The 18,806-nt window shown below is 37.6% G+C and overlaps 1 long non-coding RNA gene across 2 annotated transcripts in view; it reads left to right on the forward strand.

The window, feature by feature from the left end:
- The window catches only part of LOC122136521, a 33,969-nt gene that overhangs the window by 12,073 nt on the left and 3,090 nt on the right, over positions 1–18,806 (forward strand). Inside the window, exons 2-3 of one of the 2 annotated variants that reach the window (XR_006154191.1) lie at positions 16,872–16,939; positions 17,504–17,576. This is a non-coding gene — a long non-coding RNA (uncharacterized LOC122136521). Of the gene's footprint in view, positions 1–16,512; positions 16,940–17,503; positions 17,577–18,806 lie in introns of those variants that run through there. The other variant, XR_006154190.1, reaches the window with a different exon arrangement.

Raw genomic sequence — 18,806 nt, forward strand, 5'->3', positions numbered from 1 at the left:
TTGCTTGTTTGATAAAAGTTGTACTCTTTTGACTTAGCAACGTAACAAAAGCCACTCAGCAACATCCTGACATCAACCCACAAACCCTAGAAAAGCTATGAAAGCTATGCTCCACCAAAAGACAGAGGGTCTCCAGTATTGTGAGGTCATAGCTGAGGTGGGGCCCATAGAGAGGGAGAGGATCGTTAAGGGAGTCTCTATTTTTCCCTGTGCTCATCGAGCGCCCATCGCTGCCAAGAACGTGTCTCAGGAATGGAGTTCTGCTTTTGTCCGCACTGTAACCTCTGGAGCAAGCAACAATGTCAAGACCATCTGAGCAGCAAACAGTTCTAGTGCTGATGTTATCTTGTAATAACTAAGCCTCCCTTTGTTCTCGGTCATTTCTTGCAGTAATTGTTCTCTCTCTGATCACATGGTGATGGGTTGGTTTAGTGCTGCACTACAGTAATGGGAGCCATGTCATTTTTTGTTTGTTTGTTGTATGTTGTATGTTGTATGTCACATGATGACTGAGATTATTTAAAGACACCAGATAATAACTTTAAATAAATAATCAAGCAGTCAAAACAATTAGACAGAAACATTTGTTAAAATTTTATTTGTTGATAACTATGTTTAATTTTATTTGCGTGTTTGTGTTTTATATATACAGTGCTGTGAAAGGTTTTTGCTCAACAAGGCTGTATTTATTTGATAAAAATTCAGTTAAAACAGTAATAATGTGAAGTATTATTACAATTTAAGAGTTTATTTTTCAATATAATTGAATTCATGTGCTGCAAAGCTGAATTTTTAGCATCATTACTCCAGTCTTCAGTGTCACATGATTCTTCATAAATCATTTTAATACTGATTTTCTGCTCTTAGTTTCTTAATTTAAAAAAACAAAAACAAAAAAAAACTGTTAAATATTTTTGTGGAAACCAGGATACATTATTTTGCCGCAGGCTTCTTTGATGAATAGAAAGTTTATTTGAAAAAGAAAGCTTTTGTAACATAAACGTCTTTACAGTTATATTTCATCAGTTTTATGCATCCTTGTTGAAAAGTATTTTAAACAGAATAGAATAATAAATATGTAAAAAATACTTTTATTATTTATTATACAATTTATGCAGTGTATTTTATACACCTTATATAGAAGTATTTGCACATCCCCTCATTGATTTGTAGTTTGTCTGCATTATGATGTGTTTTGAGAATTGCCGTCAGTCTGGCTGTGTGTGAAACTGTATCAGTGAGGCAGCGGTGTGCACTCATCCCTGGAGCCAAACTGTCTCCTTTCAACCCTGCACAGTCAGCCTGTTTTAGAGCTGGAACAATGGCACGGCCTGAACCTCTCCTCACAACGCATCAGATAAGAACAAGCTCCGAAAACAGACACAGAGTAAGTCGGGCATTCCTCTCAGCTTTCACAAGGAGCTCTTTGTGTGCCCTGCCATATTTGTGGCCTACATCGGACAGCATTGCAGTGATGCCAGAGTGCAGGATGCATGCTGTTTATTAGATTGCAGAAGGCAGTGAACTCCTGCACCTAATTGAATCCTCTCAGGAAGGGGATTTGATTAAAACCCATATATTCAGTCATTAATAGGAGTTTTCCCCTGGGCAGGGAGGACCACCCACCAGGGACGCACTAGAACACTGTTCTGGCAAACACCGGCAAAGCTGCCTTTCCCACAATCCCCACCAGCAAAATTTAAACACATTCATAAAAGACGGTGGTTGGAGAAGTATATGCATGAGGTGAACATTATCTTGGTCAGTATTTACTGCTTAACTCATTAAGACAGCTAAAGCGACTCTTAACCGTTTTCCGTTTGGAATCTTGGGAGAGGTTATGTCATAGAAAAAATGCTTCAAAAAGACTTTTGCCCACATTTTTGTCACAATTTACAGTCTGGACAAGTTGACGCTAGTTGCTAAAGGTCGGAGCCAGTCTGCAGATTTGAGTACACAGATTTCACAGAAAATCCTGTAGGGTCTGATGGCCACAGACTCAATTTTTTATTCTCAGAAGATATTAAACGTTTGCTATTTTCAGCTGATTTCAGAACACATTGTATTCACTTATCTTCCATTTGCTGGTAACAAGGCGCAAGTTTCTGTGTGAGTTTGTGGTGTTCATAACAACATAACAACAGTCTGGTATTGTGTGATCTTCAGTCATTTAGTGTGTGAAGCCCAGTTTTTCTCTCTAACCATTTACATTTATGTATTTAGTGAACAGTTTTATCTAAGGTGACTTACAAAAGAGGAACAAAAGCAACATTAACAGAGATATTAAAGGGATAGGTCATCTAATAATGTTATTTTGGTTTTTATCTAATTATGAAAATTTTATTTTTATATGTTTTTGACTTTGTTTTTTAAGTTGTAGTTAAACGGATTTTTTTTTTCTCAAACCGTTGCAGTCTGTCAGTCTTATAATGGAAGTGGATGGGAATCACGGCATTGAGAGTCATAAAACATACACAAACAAAACCAAATTAAACCCTATGGCTTATGACGATACATTGATGTGTAAAGACACAAAATGATTGTTCTGTATGAGAAACTGAACAGTATTTTTATTGTTTTTTTATCTCTGATTTTCACCGCAATGTCTAAACTGTCCTGAGCGCTTTTGCGTCTACTTCTTGAGCCTGCGCGTGAGGCATCTTCTTCTTCTTCTTGCTTTATGGCTGATCGCAGACTTATAAGTGCATTACTGCCCCCTATCTCTCAAATGGACCATTGACACTCTATCTACAATATCAATTAGGAGTGTCAGTAGTCCATTTGAGAGACAGGTGGCGGTAATGCACTTATAAGTGTGGGATCTGCCGTGAAGCAAGAAGAAGACGCCTCAAGCAAAAGCGCTCAGGACAGTTCAGACATTGAAAATCAGAGGTAAAAACCGGTATAAATACTGTTCAGTTTCTTGCACAGGCCAATCGTTTTGTGTTTTTACACATCAGTGTATCGTCACGAGCCACAGGGTTTAATTTGGTTTTATTTGTGTATGTTTTATGACTCTCGACATGGCAGCAGTGGCAACAACAATACTACAATGAGAATAAAAGGTACGCCTTCTTTCTTTGCGTGAACATCTGGGCGGCGTTATGCAAATCTTTCCACATACTGACGTAGATATGTGGGGGCATGTTAGAACGTGCCCTTTCAGGGGGGCGTGGATGAGTCTTAACTTTTATAAAGAATATCTCTTTGGATTTGAGACTTTAGTCTTTGCAACTTCAGAGATTTTCTTTATTCACCAAGAGCTTGTAACACTCCAAAGGGAAAGGAAAATTTGAAATCACATCATATGACCCCTTTAACTGGTACAGTGACAGTTCATGACTTGGTCCTTTGCTTGCTGTTTTGGTACATGATGTTATGATCATTGTAACATTTGTTTCAGCCTTGAGTTGTTCAGCATGAACAATCACCTCTATTTTCCCTATCGAGACTTGCTGTCAGCAGAGTTGAAAATACTTACTGTACTAGTCTACAGAAGGGAGTACAATAGACGCACACCATAACTATGACTGCACAGCATTCCTATGACACTGACTGTTACTTGTTAGCAAAACTAATGCATCCACCCTCTAGTGTCTGTTTTCTGTCAGTATGATGAAAGCATATTTAGCGAACTTCCAAACATTTGGTTTTCAGTGAATTTGTTAGCTTAGAAGCATAAATGTAGACCAGAAAAAATGGATTGTTACTTTAAATGCTTTTCCATTTTGAGTTTTGGGGGGAGGAAAAATGTTTCTGTAATAGTTAGATCAGATACCAGTTTTTTTTTCTCCATTCTGCCATCTCAAGCTAAAAAAGTGGTATATAGAGAAGACCTTAAAAATAACAGAATTGACAGTGACGAGGTCAAGCATTTTACAATTTTTTATGATTTATCACTGTGTTAATGATCATTATAACTACAAGGTGTTATGAGAATTAATGCTGATATTTCTACAGTGTCCATAATATAAAATCATGATAACATGGTTGACCATGTAAGATGGTCTCCTGCTGAAAAAAAGTACTGAATAACCTTATAAAAGAGGCATTTGCTTGTCTTTGAAGAGGTCAAATATATAAAGTCTGTGAGGAAGGAAAAAAAAAAACGATTATAGGTGATTTACTAAGGCATCCACCTTATGAAAAAGTTTAAAAATAGGATAAACTTTAATGAAGTTAAATTATTTTTTTATCTGCATTTTTTTGTAATATATAAAATAACACTTTCACTCTTTTTTATTATTGTTTATGAATTAAAGTTCACACTCATATGTTCATGAGGGACACAAAAAGCACTCTGCACATTGAATCACTCTCTAAGTGGTCATATTAGAATCCTGAATACATACATTTTCTGAAAAAACAAGATAAACACGCTTACAGTATTTATCTGGATGAAGTAAAGCTGTGAGGAACATACGTACAGTCTCTTCAGTAATTCAGTTTCAATAATCCCATCAATGAAGCACTGATTATACAACTTATTTTCAACTAGAAATTCCTTGAAAGTTTTGTGCGCTGAATGTTCGACATCCAAGCGCACAATAACTGAAGTATGGAACAGACTGTACTTCAATGCCTCACTGCATATTTTTGTTTGTGTCACATTAAATGAGCTGTCTGCTCCGAATAGATGAAACCGTTGAGGGTGGAACATAAAGTTCTGCTGTCGCCGTCAACAGAATTCTTCTTACAATGAATGGCGGATGACAAACCTTCAAAGACATTTGAAGTCTTTGCAAATTATATTTCTCCATTGTGCTGAAAGAATCCCAAAGCAGGCTTTTTTTTTGTCTATCTCTGCATTGTGAACATAATCCGAATGTGGACATCATTATTGTTTATGGCAAGCAGGGGGAAAATTAAATCATTTTGTTGAAAGATTCCTCAACAAGTGATGCAGAACGTTTTGGCAGCGTATGCAGCAGCGCTTACTGCTGGAATGCAGCCAGCATTTGCACAAATAACTGCATGATTATATGTAATGAATACATTCTTATTGGAGCTCTGAGTCATGTGTGTGACTCCTGCTTATTAAATATTATCCGCTTCTCATTCAAGTCCATCCTGTGTATTGTTTCAAAAGAAGTCATTTAGTACAAACCTCCGGTTTGCTGGGAAACTGTTGCCATATTTATGTATACTATATTTATCTTGCAGCATCTTTATGCTCATAATCTTTCTTAATGGCTCTCCTCTAAAGTGGCTGCATGTTTAGCACAATTAAAAAGAAGCAGACGGGGGTGTGCAATGAGCCAACATAGCATCTTTGTGCTGTTGGCAGTCATAGCTGCTAGTGAGTTTTACTTTGCCAAAGCAGAACTGATAAATGAGCAATACTGTAAGTCAGTGAAGTCATCTGCTTATGAGCATTTGTGTGCGTATGAGACAGTCTGTGGTTGTAATAAGCTGTAAAGTATGTCAGAGATGTCATAGCACCTCTGCTTCAGGGAAAGCAAATAAACCGTGGAGGCAGACCTTGGCACTATTTTTCTTCCCTGGAAAGCTTTTAGCCTACGGCCTGCTTTTTCATGGAGTGATTCTAGAGAAGCAGAGAATCTAATGTGTTTTTCCGTAACATTTCCCATTAGGTGAATCATCCCTGCTGGGACTTCCTCATCTAAAATCCCCCACTGAGAAATAAAAATAGTTAATTCTACACTGTTTTCCACATTTAATTGTTTGTTTAAGAAAAATGTTTGCTTTATTATTACACTACCATTCAATTTACAATGGGGTCCAAAAGTGTGAGACCACTTTGAAAATCATGTCAGCTCACGTGCTGCTGTCATTAAACTCAAAAGAGGGACACAACCAATGCCAATATATTAAAATAATATATAAAATCATTTTGAATTGTATTAATTAAAGATTTGTACTGATTTTGTACTGTATTTGAATTGCTTAAAATTAAAAATATGTGAATTTCAATTTTTTTATAGTTAAATTAAATTAAATTAAATTAAATTTTGTTAAAAAATGTGGCTTTCTCTCTTTCGCTAGTGCTTTCAGACTTTTGGACCCAACTGTAAACTCTAATGCATTGTTTGTTCCTCCAGCTGCATCGGATAGTGTGTTTGGATCATTAATTGCTGTTTACAAAGTGTGCAGTAATGAAAGAGAGTGAAACCATGAGGAGCAGAGCACGTAAAATAGGAGAAGAACAAAAGGGAGAAGTGAAAGAGACCATTCAGGGGTTTAATTCAGGCGGTGACAGCTACAGAAGAGCAGAGGGACAGTGCAGGCTGGTGTTATCCATTAGCAGGCATCTGGATCCTGTTGCTCTCCCGGCTGGGCTTCGTCTTCCGCAGGCGGTGCTCACCAAACAAACATCTCTTCTTTGATTAGAACCAAACCCGCACACATACACGCTAATTTCATGTGTGCTTGTCAGAATCCCAGGTTAAACAAAGGTTACATCAGGAGTGGTGGATTCCTCTCAAAGCGGAATTTTCTTCCAAAACTTCTGGCTATGTGAGAACAGAGTTTAACCTCAGCTCTGTGGTTGCTGGATGCTAACAGGATGTGAGGAGAGAGCTGTTAGCGTAACCTTGAGTGTGTTTGAGCATGATGGATGAAGTGACAATGTAGATGCAGTATACGATATTTGATTAATCTCACCCAGTCAAATGTACCTGATCTGAATTTGCTATTAAAAGAAGATTACTTAAGAGTCATTGTATTCATTTCACAGAGAGCTGCCTTTCTGACATAACTCCTATCTTTGATAGATGGCAGTGTGTAAACAGGTCTATTAAAGGAAATTGTTTGCTAAAGCTCCTGTTTGTCAGCAAGAGTACAGTATTCCTTTTAAGCACGCAGTGACAGTAAATGAGAGCTTGAGTTGAATGAGTCATAATTTTCCCTCCAGTTTTACAGAGTGTTATAGTCTATCTAGTCTCAGCCTCAGACGTCACGTCCACGGACCATTGGCTAAACGTCAGATGCATATGGGACACAAAAGTGGAAACACTTCAGGATTGTCGAAGTCGTCATCGGATTGGTTGAATTATACAGGATTTCCGGGAGACGTGTGTCGTGTTCTTTAACATTCCACCTGGAAACAAAGGTGATGTGCCACCAAACCCCCTCATGAAAGAAGAAAGCCGTAGTGTTTATAACTGTGATGCCGAGCTCTTATCAGGATCAACTAAACACTGAGTTTTCAAAAGTATGTGAAATATTTAAAGTTTGCGGCATAGAATCTTTAAAATACATCTGAGAATTTTACACACCGGTCTGTTATTGTGGCGACATTTCCACACCCCGAAATGTGATGCTGAAACTAAACAAACTGTGATTGGTTGTTTGACATGTCAGTCAAACTGTCTCATGGGCGGGCCTTGGCTAATGAAAGCTGCCATGAATTCAAGTCCTTCAGCCGTCAGTCTGAAGGTCTGGCTACGCGAAAATTTCGTCTATCCAAATGCTGTGCCAGAGAGGGGACTGAGCGTTGCTACTATGTGGTTGCTAGAGTGTTCTGAGTGGTTGCCAGGGGGTTGTTATGTGGTTGCTAAGGCATACTCAAAAAGTGCAAAAAGTCTGGTTCTAGAAGTAAAACTGCCATTCATGTTTTTCATCTGGAAATTGATTTTTAACAATAACTGATTAACCTTTAAAGCACGACCTACTGTGAGCTCAGTGGTTGGTAATCAGAGGTGTGTGCTTTTGTTGGACCCATTACTTTGCATTATTACAACTTATGTTTTAAATATGCTAATTGTGTTTAACAGCAGAATTCTCAGTGAAAGGATTCTAGGGTGTTCTGGGTGTCATTGAGTGCTTTTACTGGCCCAGGTCAAAGCAGCCCATTTTAATGTGTTTTTTTTTTTTGGTAGCTGATTGAGTACAAGTCCATGACATGTTTATAAGTCTGATCACTTATATAATAATAATAATAATAATAATAATAATAATAATAATAATAATGATAATAATAATAATAATAATAATAATAATAATAAAAGCATTCCTCTCTGCAACAAGCTGCTCTATTTGAGGTATAATGTAGGATGTTGGATGAACTGCATGCTGAAGTTTAATACTTAGGATTAGGGGTTTTGGATAATCCAATAGTAAAAGTGATGCTTGTATGAACAAACACCACTACAAATGAGTGCAATCCATTAAATACTTGAGAAGGAACAATAAAGGCATAAGAGTTAAAGAGAAAAACATGTTCTCAGTCAAGTTCACAGAATATAAATTGGGGCGGAGGAACAGCTGAGACAATGCCACATGTTGTTGAAACATTATGTTTCTCTGCATTTTGAAAAAGAAAAAAAAAAGAAAAAAATGTTAAGATAACATTTTAACAGCTGCTCGGCACCCATCAAAATGCTCCACTCGCTCACCTCCTGCAGTGGAGTGCATAGGCCACATTGCCTCCTTCAGGCTGCTGGGCCCAATGGCAGTGGGGCGGTTTAGGGGCCGTTGTGAGGGGTGTGGAGGGCAAATGCCATAAACCGGACTCTTTCTGTGCGGTTGGACTCACAGGGCCTTAGAGAGTTGCTGACGTCCTGACCAGTCCTTGTATACGAGAACACTGTACTAACAAGCCCTCATAGCCAGCAACCCTTGAGGAATTTGTGTTTCTCACACACTGACGTCCCAAGTGGGAAGTTTCTCTACAAGCATTCCCACAGTTCCTCAGCAACTGGCTGTCCAGGAGCTATAGAGGTCAGAGGGAAAGAAGAACGATGGTTAATCTGTGCCTGCACCTCACACCAGTGAACATTTTATTGCACTTTTAATGAAGTCGTAAGAAAGTACACTAGTTTCACTGGGTTCAGACCCGATATTTTAGGTGGCCTTGACAAATATTCTAATAAACACACCTATTTCAGACTCTCAAGAAAACTCTCCTGACTGGTCTGCCTACTCTGGTCCACTCACTTCACCAGAGATGTAAAATCACGGGGAAAGTGTGTATGTCTGTGTGTGTTTTAGCGGTACCTTTATTTTTAATAAATATTCAATACACACATTCAATATTTAGTTAAATAAATGTATTGTATTATAGATAAATTAAATCATTTTTATTTAAACTTTTATTTTATCTACATGTATTGAATAAATAATTATTTAATAAACATTCAATTCATAAACAATTCATATGTAATTAAAGTTGAATGTCATATCCAATATTTTGTATTTCATTTCATTTTTTGCATTGTAAATATATAAGTATATCAATTAGTCTTTATTTAAACTTAATTTAGCTTTATTTTTGAACAACGTATCAAACAATGAAGTTAAGATTAAGAAAAAAAGTACTGCATATTTACCATTTCATGTGTGCAAAGCATATAAAATAAACATTCAAAAGATTTCAGGTTTTCCAATTACTGTTTTTCAATCCTGACTTGACTTTTTTTTTTCCCCTTTTAAAATGTGTGTGTTTTTTTTTAATGACCATGAAATAATGAAATTGATGGAACTTTTGTGTTGTTTAGTTGCATCAGACCTGCATAAACCAAGTACAGTATGTAAACCTAGGGGATGTTCAGAAACTGAATAATATCATAAAAACTGTTTGGTATTGTGTATTTTAGTTCACGTCAGGATGGATACAAAGATCAAGGCTATTATGCAGAATATCAGCACAATCTGAACCACATGTCCTTGTTTAGTTATTTAACTGCTTCCAGTGCTTCACATGACAATAACAGGTATTCACAAGGCCAAGTCTGATAAACGGTGTGAATGATTGAACAGAGGTGTGATCCATGAACTAGCACCACTGTGCCCTTCGCAACACAGTAAGCTTCAGTTTGCTCTGGAGAGGCCTTCTCTGTAATGAGTAAACTGTAAGTCACTCAATGCAAACGCATCAGCAAATTTGAAATCAATCATCCATATTGTCCTGGAAAGAATGGCTTTGGTTTATTTGTCTGTGATAAAGTCCACTGTACTTGTTATCAGGAAGCATGCAAGGAGGCTGTGAAACTCTAAGGGTGTATGTGTCGGTTCCTACAGCTTGATTTTATTCATTTAAATGTGGCAAGTTGTGACTGAGAAGTGGAGGAACTCCAGTGACCTTCACATGAACCAGGGGACTGCATCCATGACAACCGGGGTCATTCTTTTTCTTGCTCTGCTGGTGGTCATGGCTACCATGGTCTTTGTTACTTCACTGGTCATGAAAGACATCAAAGGAAAGGAGCTGTGGACACTTTGGCTCGACGACTGACCACTTGACCGGCAAATGCCTGGCTTTGGGGAGTCATGATAGGAAATAAAGTATAGATTACTGCAGTGCGGTGTCACTGGATTCAGGGGTGGGGGGCACTTCTGTATTAGTTAAGCCTCTGATGGTATTAGTGCACAGCAGGAGAGAGAACAGACGGAGGGCGGCACACATAAGCAAACACAAGTGCGGTGGTCCTTCACATTCAATTAAACCTTGTGCTGAGTAAGCCTGTGCTTCTCTTTGCTTACCCTTGTCCTTACTTTAGATCAAAAACCTACGGAAGAGGAACTAACTGCATATAGAGGTCTTTAAATTAGAGGAGGCAAGTTCAAAAATATGTCCTTAAAATCACTTTTATAGCTCATTCTTTTTGATGCATAATGGTTCAAGTTATGCAACATTAGCTACTGTTGAAAGAAAATTTTGTTACACGCAATTTAAAGGAATTTTGCATTTGAAATTTGGATTTGAATTTGTTGTGAGAAATTTTAGATTCAATGTTATGTAGGGGAACTGTACACAAACAAGATGGTTCGGTACGTACCTCAGTTTTTACGTCTCTGTTCGGTAAAGTTTCGGTACAGCAGGGGGAAAAACTAAACATAAAATTTCTTTTTTTAATTAAAATTTTAATTTAAATTTAAGGATAAAAATCTACCTCAATTTATGCTCTAAACTATAGGGAGCCCTTTTACATTACTATAAGATTACAATTAACAACAGGGTGACTTTTCAAATGACTAATTTTCTTCGTGTGAGTTTGCTTACTTGCTTTGCCCAAGCTTAACATGTCCACCCTGTCACCATTAAATATGCCGGAAGTGATTAGAATACAGTATTTTTTACGTTTAAAAATACCAAATTCTCTTCAACAACCAGACTAACTATTTAACTTACTTAGGCCCTGTCCACATGAATGCGGTTATTTTTTAAAACCACAGCTTTTTCTACGCGGTTTGGCTGTTCGTCCACACACAAACGCAGCACTGAAACCAAACATTTTTGAAAACGCCTACCAGGGTAAAGATTTTTTAAAACTCCGGTTGCAATGTTTTCGTGTAGACAGCGAACTCTGCGTTTTTGGCTCGTGACGTCAGAGCCAGTGCTGTTATCTCTGCCTGTTGGAAACTTTTGAGGGTTTGGGGGTATGTCAATGTGATAATAATGTGAATGTAATTATATTATTTATTATTATTTTATTTTTTTCGAAGTTGAATAAATGTTTCTTTGTTTTATTTTGTAATAGTTAATTACATTGCCATATTTTGTGTTTCTTTGGGTTTTTTTGTTTGTGTGCCCTGTCATCTTGATATTTTAAAATAATATTTTGAATAATAGGAATCATATCTATATAATCCAGTATGTTCAATAGCTAGGTGTGGAGGCAATAACATGCAAACAAAAAATTGCATCCAAATATCACGATTTTCTCCAAATAAGAAAATATACAAGTGCAAATTGTATGAGTTTCTTTAAAAACACATGGTTTACATAAAATATTTTATGCATTTTTAATTTGAAAGCAAACAAATAACAGGAAAGGGACATCATACCTTTCAGAAAATATAATTTGCATCTTAATATTGCAATGAAAACATATTTAACAGTAATATGTCCATGACAGGGTGGACATATCTTATGGTTTATGCTTCGATTAATGGCCCATAATTATCTAAAAATAAATGTGTGGGAGCTCAGCTAATGTTTCTCTAGTACTTAAGTGTCTACTATTCATGATATGTCATAAAGCGAATGGGAAATTAAGACCAAAATGTGTGAGTATTGTGAGGGTTGAAAGGCACTCTATGGTGATATTGACCCTAAAATCTATAAATAGCTCAGCTGATTCATTCAAAAGATTAGACTCAAAAGAACAATTTGCCGTTGAATCAAATATCTCTAATAAACAATGTTGTAGTACTTTTAGTTTTTCAGGTTTAGCACACAAGCTGAATGGACTACTTTATAGTGCTCTTGCGTCATTTAATTTTTGAAGTATGAAAACATCATTCATTATTACTGCACATAAATATTTTGTGTTCCACAGAAGAAAGAAAGTTATAATAGCTTGGAACGACATAAGGGTAAATAAATGATGACAGAATCTTCATATTTGGGTGGACTAACCCTTCAATAGGAAGTTAATAGGAAAGTTCTGGTCCACTTGCTTTCATTTGAGTCCGTGTGTGAGGTTTGCTCACTGGAGCATTGAGGTGCGTGTGAGGAGACTGCAGAAGAAGGAGGCAGAATGTCTCAGTATGCAGAGCTGTAGGCATAAACAGAGGGTTGATGTGGCCCAGCCTCACCACAATAATGGGTACTCTGCTGTTCCCCCTCTGCTCCACCCAGCAGAACAAACATCCACCGCATTAGAGCGCTCCCAAAATTAACATCTCAGGCTTCAGAAAATGCTCCCAGAGTGGGTTAACGTCACTCCCTGACTGTCCCCCTCTTTTGTTTGGAAGGCTTTTCTGCTTTTATCCACACACAAAATTGCAAGCGGAGCCCAAATTTGGCTGAGGGCAGGAAAAACAAATGAGTCCGCCAATCTGATGTTATTCGATTGCACTAAAGGAAGTGAGCCAACCTTAGCTAATTAATTGCACAAGCTAAAGGCCCCTGAGACTAAACCTATGGACTGTTTGGCTCCTCTCTACAATGCAGGCTTATAGCCATTCTGTTTCAGAAAACAATATCAACGGCAGAAACACAAGGACTAGGGAAAGAAAAATCATATCCACCTCATTCAGTGCTCTTTTTGTTTGAAAGGGTCATTCATTTGTGAATCTGACATTGCTAGTTCTGCTTCTAAATGACTTGATTGATGAAATATTATCAGGCTAAATGATTCTCAGGTTTACAGACAGTAAACTTCATTGACAGACAAGGATTTATCAGTAATATTTTACAGGGACACAGCAGCAATGTTCTGTGGCTCATGGCCATGAAATGAAATGAACAATGTGGAAAACTCAGGAAAATTGAGTTTCAGGAAAACTCATTGTAAAATTTCAAGTTGGCAGTGACAATACTTGTATAAGTAAGATAGCACTGTTAGCTCACAACAAGAAGGTCCCTGGTTCAAGTCCCAACTTAGATTTTCTGTGTGGGTTTAAATGTTGACATTGGTTTACTCCAGTTCCCCCCACGATTCAAATGCATGCAAGACAAATGGAAACATTATAAATGTGTGTCTTATATATTGACAATCCATCCAGGGTGTTTCCCTGCTTGTGGCCCGAGACACTGTAGCATCCCTGTGACCCTACATAAGACAAGTGGTATGGAAAATGGGTGGTTGGTTTTCTGGAGAAACGTAGATGAAGATCTACAGTACTTCTGTGTATCCAATTAATCAGCATAATTTTGTTGCTGATTTCCCTAGATTATGATTCATGTGCAAATAAATTGTGAAATGCACCTCTACAAGGTATAAATGGCATTTCTCAGCATGAAAAATAAGTAATTTATGATAATCTATTCAGAGTTCAGGTGAAACCAATCTTGGGTTTGGATCTGGGCTGCTGAACTGGTTTCCCTTGCATTAGTCACATTAAACAAACCCTGTGTTGCCTAACAATTAGTCTTCTAACATTGTGTAGTTAAAATAACAGCCTACCTTTCTTCTTAATTTTGCACACTCACTGTACTTTCTTTCTCTTCAGCGGAGATAACAAGAATGATTCTGCACTTTCAGAAGTCCTCTGAGGCGAGAGGTACAGGGACAGTGGAAGGGGTTGAGCGAAGCCCCCATTGCCGGTCCAGCCACATTCCTCAGGGGCGAGCTGTTCAATATCATTTCTGCTCCCTTTGACAGAAGCTCTGGCAACCACAAAGGAGTCACTGTGCCGATCTATCCACACCCCAGCTCTCCCAACCTTCCTTTCTGAAATGCTTAATTACCCCGACGCCACTTCCAATCTGCAGCCCACCTGTAGCATTCTGCCAAAGGGCCTTTCAACAGGTGCCTCTGTTCAGCTTTTATCTGTGGGAATCTAATTATGTGCTCTCAAACTAAGCAAAAGATTTTACACATTTTTTTTATTTTTATTTTTTTTTGTATAAGAGTTTGCCAGGATCTTTTGGGTTATTGGTTTGACTTTCATGGGATAGTCCGATTCTTCTAATAATGTAGATTCATTGAGCTGTGCATAAGTTTTTGTTTTAAGAGTGGATCAGATTTTCTTTGCCTTTGATGACATTTGCTTTGACTTGCTGGAAGTTTAGAAGTTCCCTGTGAGAGGATTTCAGCTTCCAGACAACATGTTCTAACCTGAGAGTAGTAATGCAAACCCTGTGGTTAATGACAGCCCTGCATGCATAAATCTCAAATGGAAACATATCCCCACTGGAATCATTACTAATCCTGAAGTGCGGGCTGCTCAGGTGAAACAGAGGAACGTGCAGGTGTATCTCAGTGGAGGGGCCGTGGGGAGCTGGCCTGCTATTGATGAAACTCTTTACTTCTACATTTCTGTGGGAGGATTAAGGCTGTGTGGGAACAGATAAGGGATGTGAGATCAGAGCACTGTTAAATGTACCTGACAGAGCCAGATCCGAACTGAGACCCACCCCTAAACACAGCCCTCTGCCAGCATTCCTCTCTCTCTTTCTATCAGACACTCTCCACACACCCAGAGAGAGAGATGCGGTCGGTTTAGAGCCATTTCTTACTTTAAAATCAAGAAAAACTCTCGTTTATATAGTGTGTAATGTCTGAGCTACTAGCATAAATATGGAATTGCAAAAACAAAAAAAACAAAAACTGTTTTCGAACAGGTTTTCCAACCTTCCACTGTTTGTCATTAGTTGGTCAAACAGAAAGTCCCACCCAAAACTCACAAAACTATTGGTTGAGCTAGTGTTCCTGTGTAGGCTTCAGAGCAAGGACTGAATTTTAAATAGCATACTAGCAGGCTACTTTTAACATTTCTGCCATACATGTGGTTGTATGGCTAGTATGCTAGCCTTTTTGAATGTAGCCAATAGCTGCTTCCAAATATGCATACTTCCTTTATATATAGTAAGCAAAAAACAGTATGTCATCAGTGTAGTATGTCATGATGCACAGTGTTCATAAAACATTAGGAAAAATGTAAACAGAAGACCTACTACTGGTGAAGTTCTGAAGTGTGCATCTGATGAATACTTAAGGCTAAGGAGAGGATTTGTGAATGAAAGTGATGAAACTGATGCTAGAAGGTCACAGGAAAATGACAAAATGATGATTGTAGTACGTACATCCAGATCACATTTATAATAATCACATCAATATTATATAGGATATGCTTTTTAATTGTCAAAGAGTAGGCTAGGTACATATTCAAAAGAAGTGTGATATTTTGGATTAAGCCAATGTTGTTACACGGAAAAAAGATTTTCAAGCAGTACCTCATCCAATTAATAATTTGTCTTTCATTCAAATTCAATTTACCATTATTTGTTTTATTTTTCAAGTAATATTATATTCATTCAGTACATTGATAAAAATAAATATTATTTATTAAGAGCTCAACTAAGACATATTTGTTTTGACAAATGTAAAATATCAAGGTTTCGTTAAATTAATATTATTAAGTTTATCTCCTGACACCGCCTCCCCCACACTGGTGCTGCGAGTCAGTTAACAAAACCATTTTGTCGCCGTAATTGTGTGCGAAATCAAGCAGCGGTGGATAAGAAGGTGGAAATTTTGTTTCCTTTTTACCATTTACCTTTTATCGATCTTTCTTTTCCTCAAGAGACTGTGATTGCCGAAAATTGTCTTAAAGGGGTCATATGATGCGATTTCAATTTTTTCTTTCTCTTTGGAGTGTTACAAGCTCTTGGTGCATAAAGAAGATCTGTAAAGTTGCAAAGACTAAAGTCTTAAATCCAAAGAGATATTCTTTAAAAAAGTTAAGAGTCAACCATGCCTACCTAAACCGTCTTGTTCTAACCCCCCCCCCATGTCTACATCATGATGTGGGAAGATTTCCATAACACCGCCCAAATGTTCACGAAAAGAAAGAAGGTGTAATGTTTATTCTCGCTGTTGCCGCCACCCCATGTTGTGGGGACGCTGTGTGTTTTGTTGTGAAAGCTAAACTACTTTGTTTGGTCTTCCAAAAGAGGACACATCTAGAAATCAGTGGTTAAGTTGTATTTACAACACTGTTCCAGAACAGTTCAAACCAAATATTCAGATGTGTGCAAAGCATTTTACGGAGGACGAGGACTGTTTCCTGAACCAGTAGCCTACAATGCTTCTGTGCACAAAGGCCGTTTCTATAAAGTGGGGAAATTCCAAGGCAATTCCTTGTTGTTTGTCATTTCTCCGATCACAAAGGCAGACATGGTTTTGTGTTTACATAGTGCGGTACGCAACACAACTCATAAAAAGACATTATAATCAGTAATTAGCTGGCTAACGTTAGTTTTTTCACTCGCCTGCGGCAGACAAACTGTGATTGAACCCCAGACCAGTGAGTTTGACTGACGTTTTATTCGCCTCTTCCTATTTCTTTTTCACTCAATGTTGTTTGTGAGGAGTGGAAGTTAATTTTACTCATACAGCAGTCACGATTCCAGCTGAGGAGAGACAATAACAGACATGGCTGTTGTTTGAAAGAGTAAGTTTAAATTAATTAACGGAATAAATACAAACAATGGATGAATATACTTCTGTTCTATCTAGGTTCACAGCCCTCTTAACAGCCATCTTGTTTTGGAAGGAAGAAGAAATGGAAGAGATGCTTTGGAAGTGTAAGTATGGCCCTCATAACTGTGAAAAGAGAGCACAGCTATTTAAACATTATCCCCCTGTTTCACAGACAGGGCTTAAGGCTAGTCCCAGACTAAAATGCATGTTCAAGCTGTCTTAACTGAAAATAACTTGTACTGACATATCTTAAAATACGTCAGTGCCATTGTCTTGTCTCAAGGTGTACACTAATAAAGTTCTTAATGCATTTTAATAAAAGTTATTTAAATATCCTAATTTAACTAAGGCCTAGTCCTGGTTTAAGCTAAGCCCTGTCTGTGAAACCATGCCTCTATGTTCAAACAAGAAAGTTATACAAGAACGAAACATTTCCCTTGTTCACATCAGGCATGCACAAACATTTAAATCACTTTATGCACTAAATTGTACACTTACTGTATGCCCTCTTCACACCAAAACTCCAGATCAGCTGTGTGTCATGTGGGCTAACTGAGACCTGTTCTAATGAGGATCACTTTATTGAATGGCACAATGCACAATTAAATTAAAACCCTTAAGTCAGATGCCATTATAAAGACTGTAACTTTAATGTTTGCTTTTCACAGAAAAGTTGTCAACGACAAGCCTGACATCACACAGATGATACTTCAAAGGCCAGCACTTTTTACAGTAAACCAGGTACATATACAGTAAGTGTATTCATCCCATGTTGTATTTGCCATAATTACAAGATTCCAACTTGGAAAAAGCATTCATGTCCTTTTAGAACTCATAATAACCATCTGCAATCTGGGAATTTTCTGAGAGCTTTTACTTGTACCACGTGACTACTGTACCTGAATGCTGCAGATTCGTAGGCTTTGCTAGTGTTGCCATAGAAAAGCACAGTTCCCGGTCCAAGGATATGAACAGCTTCAAGTAGAACATGGTTTGAACTTAGCATGTGATCTTGAGTATTTGACAACAGCATTATCTAACTGACTTGACAATTGTCAGATTCTGCTCCTGTCTTGTGTTGTTTTCCTCCCCCCATGTGCTCCATGTTTATTATGCCCTTATTTGGTTATTCCCGTTCCTGTGCTCAATGTGTTGATTTGATTCCAGCTGTGTCTTGTTCATATCCTTGTTATGTTCTGATTATTTAAGCCCTGTGTCTTTCAACGACCCGTGTCCAAAAGGCCACAATAGTAAACATCCAACTCAGGTGATTTTTGAAGAATGCTGGGAACATGAGAGAACAAATATAAAAAGCATTGGTTGGATAGCAGAAGAAATGGCACAAACAATGGATTTAGTAAATAAGAAATATAGTGATACGGTGCCTATATCTGCACTCCCACCATGGTTATCTAAAATGCCTGCAATAGACCTGTATCTACTAGAAGTGGAAAAATCAAATAGTGGTGCAGTTAATGAAGTAAATAATTATATTGAACGGTTATACTATGACAATGTACAAATTTATACATATGGATCAAAAGATCCAGAATCTAATAAGACAGGGATAGCAATAGTCATACCACAACAAGAAGTAATTATTGCAAAAAGAACACCAGACTACTTATCTGTATTTACTACAGAGTTGATTGCTATTGTTTTAGCTTTACATTGGTTAGAAGACGCACAGGCTAAGAAAGCAGTTTTATGCTCCGAATTCACTGGCGGCTCTAAGAAGTATTCAGTCGGGACAATCAAATTGCAGACAAGATATTATTATAGAAATCATGCAACTGCTATATAGACTTCATGCTCATGACAAGGTTGTTTCATTTTTATGGATCCCAGAAAATATTGGATTAGATGGAAACTAAATGGCAGATAAACATGCTAAGAAGTCATTGAATAAAAATAATGTAGAAATTGATGTAAAAATCAGCAAGGCAGAAGCAAAGACAATTATTAAGCAAG

The sequence above is a fragment of the Cyprinus carpio genome, chromosome B3, assembly GCF_018340385.1.
Source record: "Cyprinus carpio isolate SPL01 chromosome B3, ASM1834038v1, whole genome shotgun sequence".
In the NCBI taxonomy this organism is placed as follows: Eukaryota; Metazoa; Chordata; class Actinopteri; order Cypriniformes; family Cyprinidae; genus Cyprinus; species Cyprinus carpio.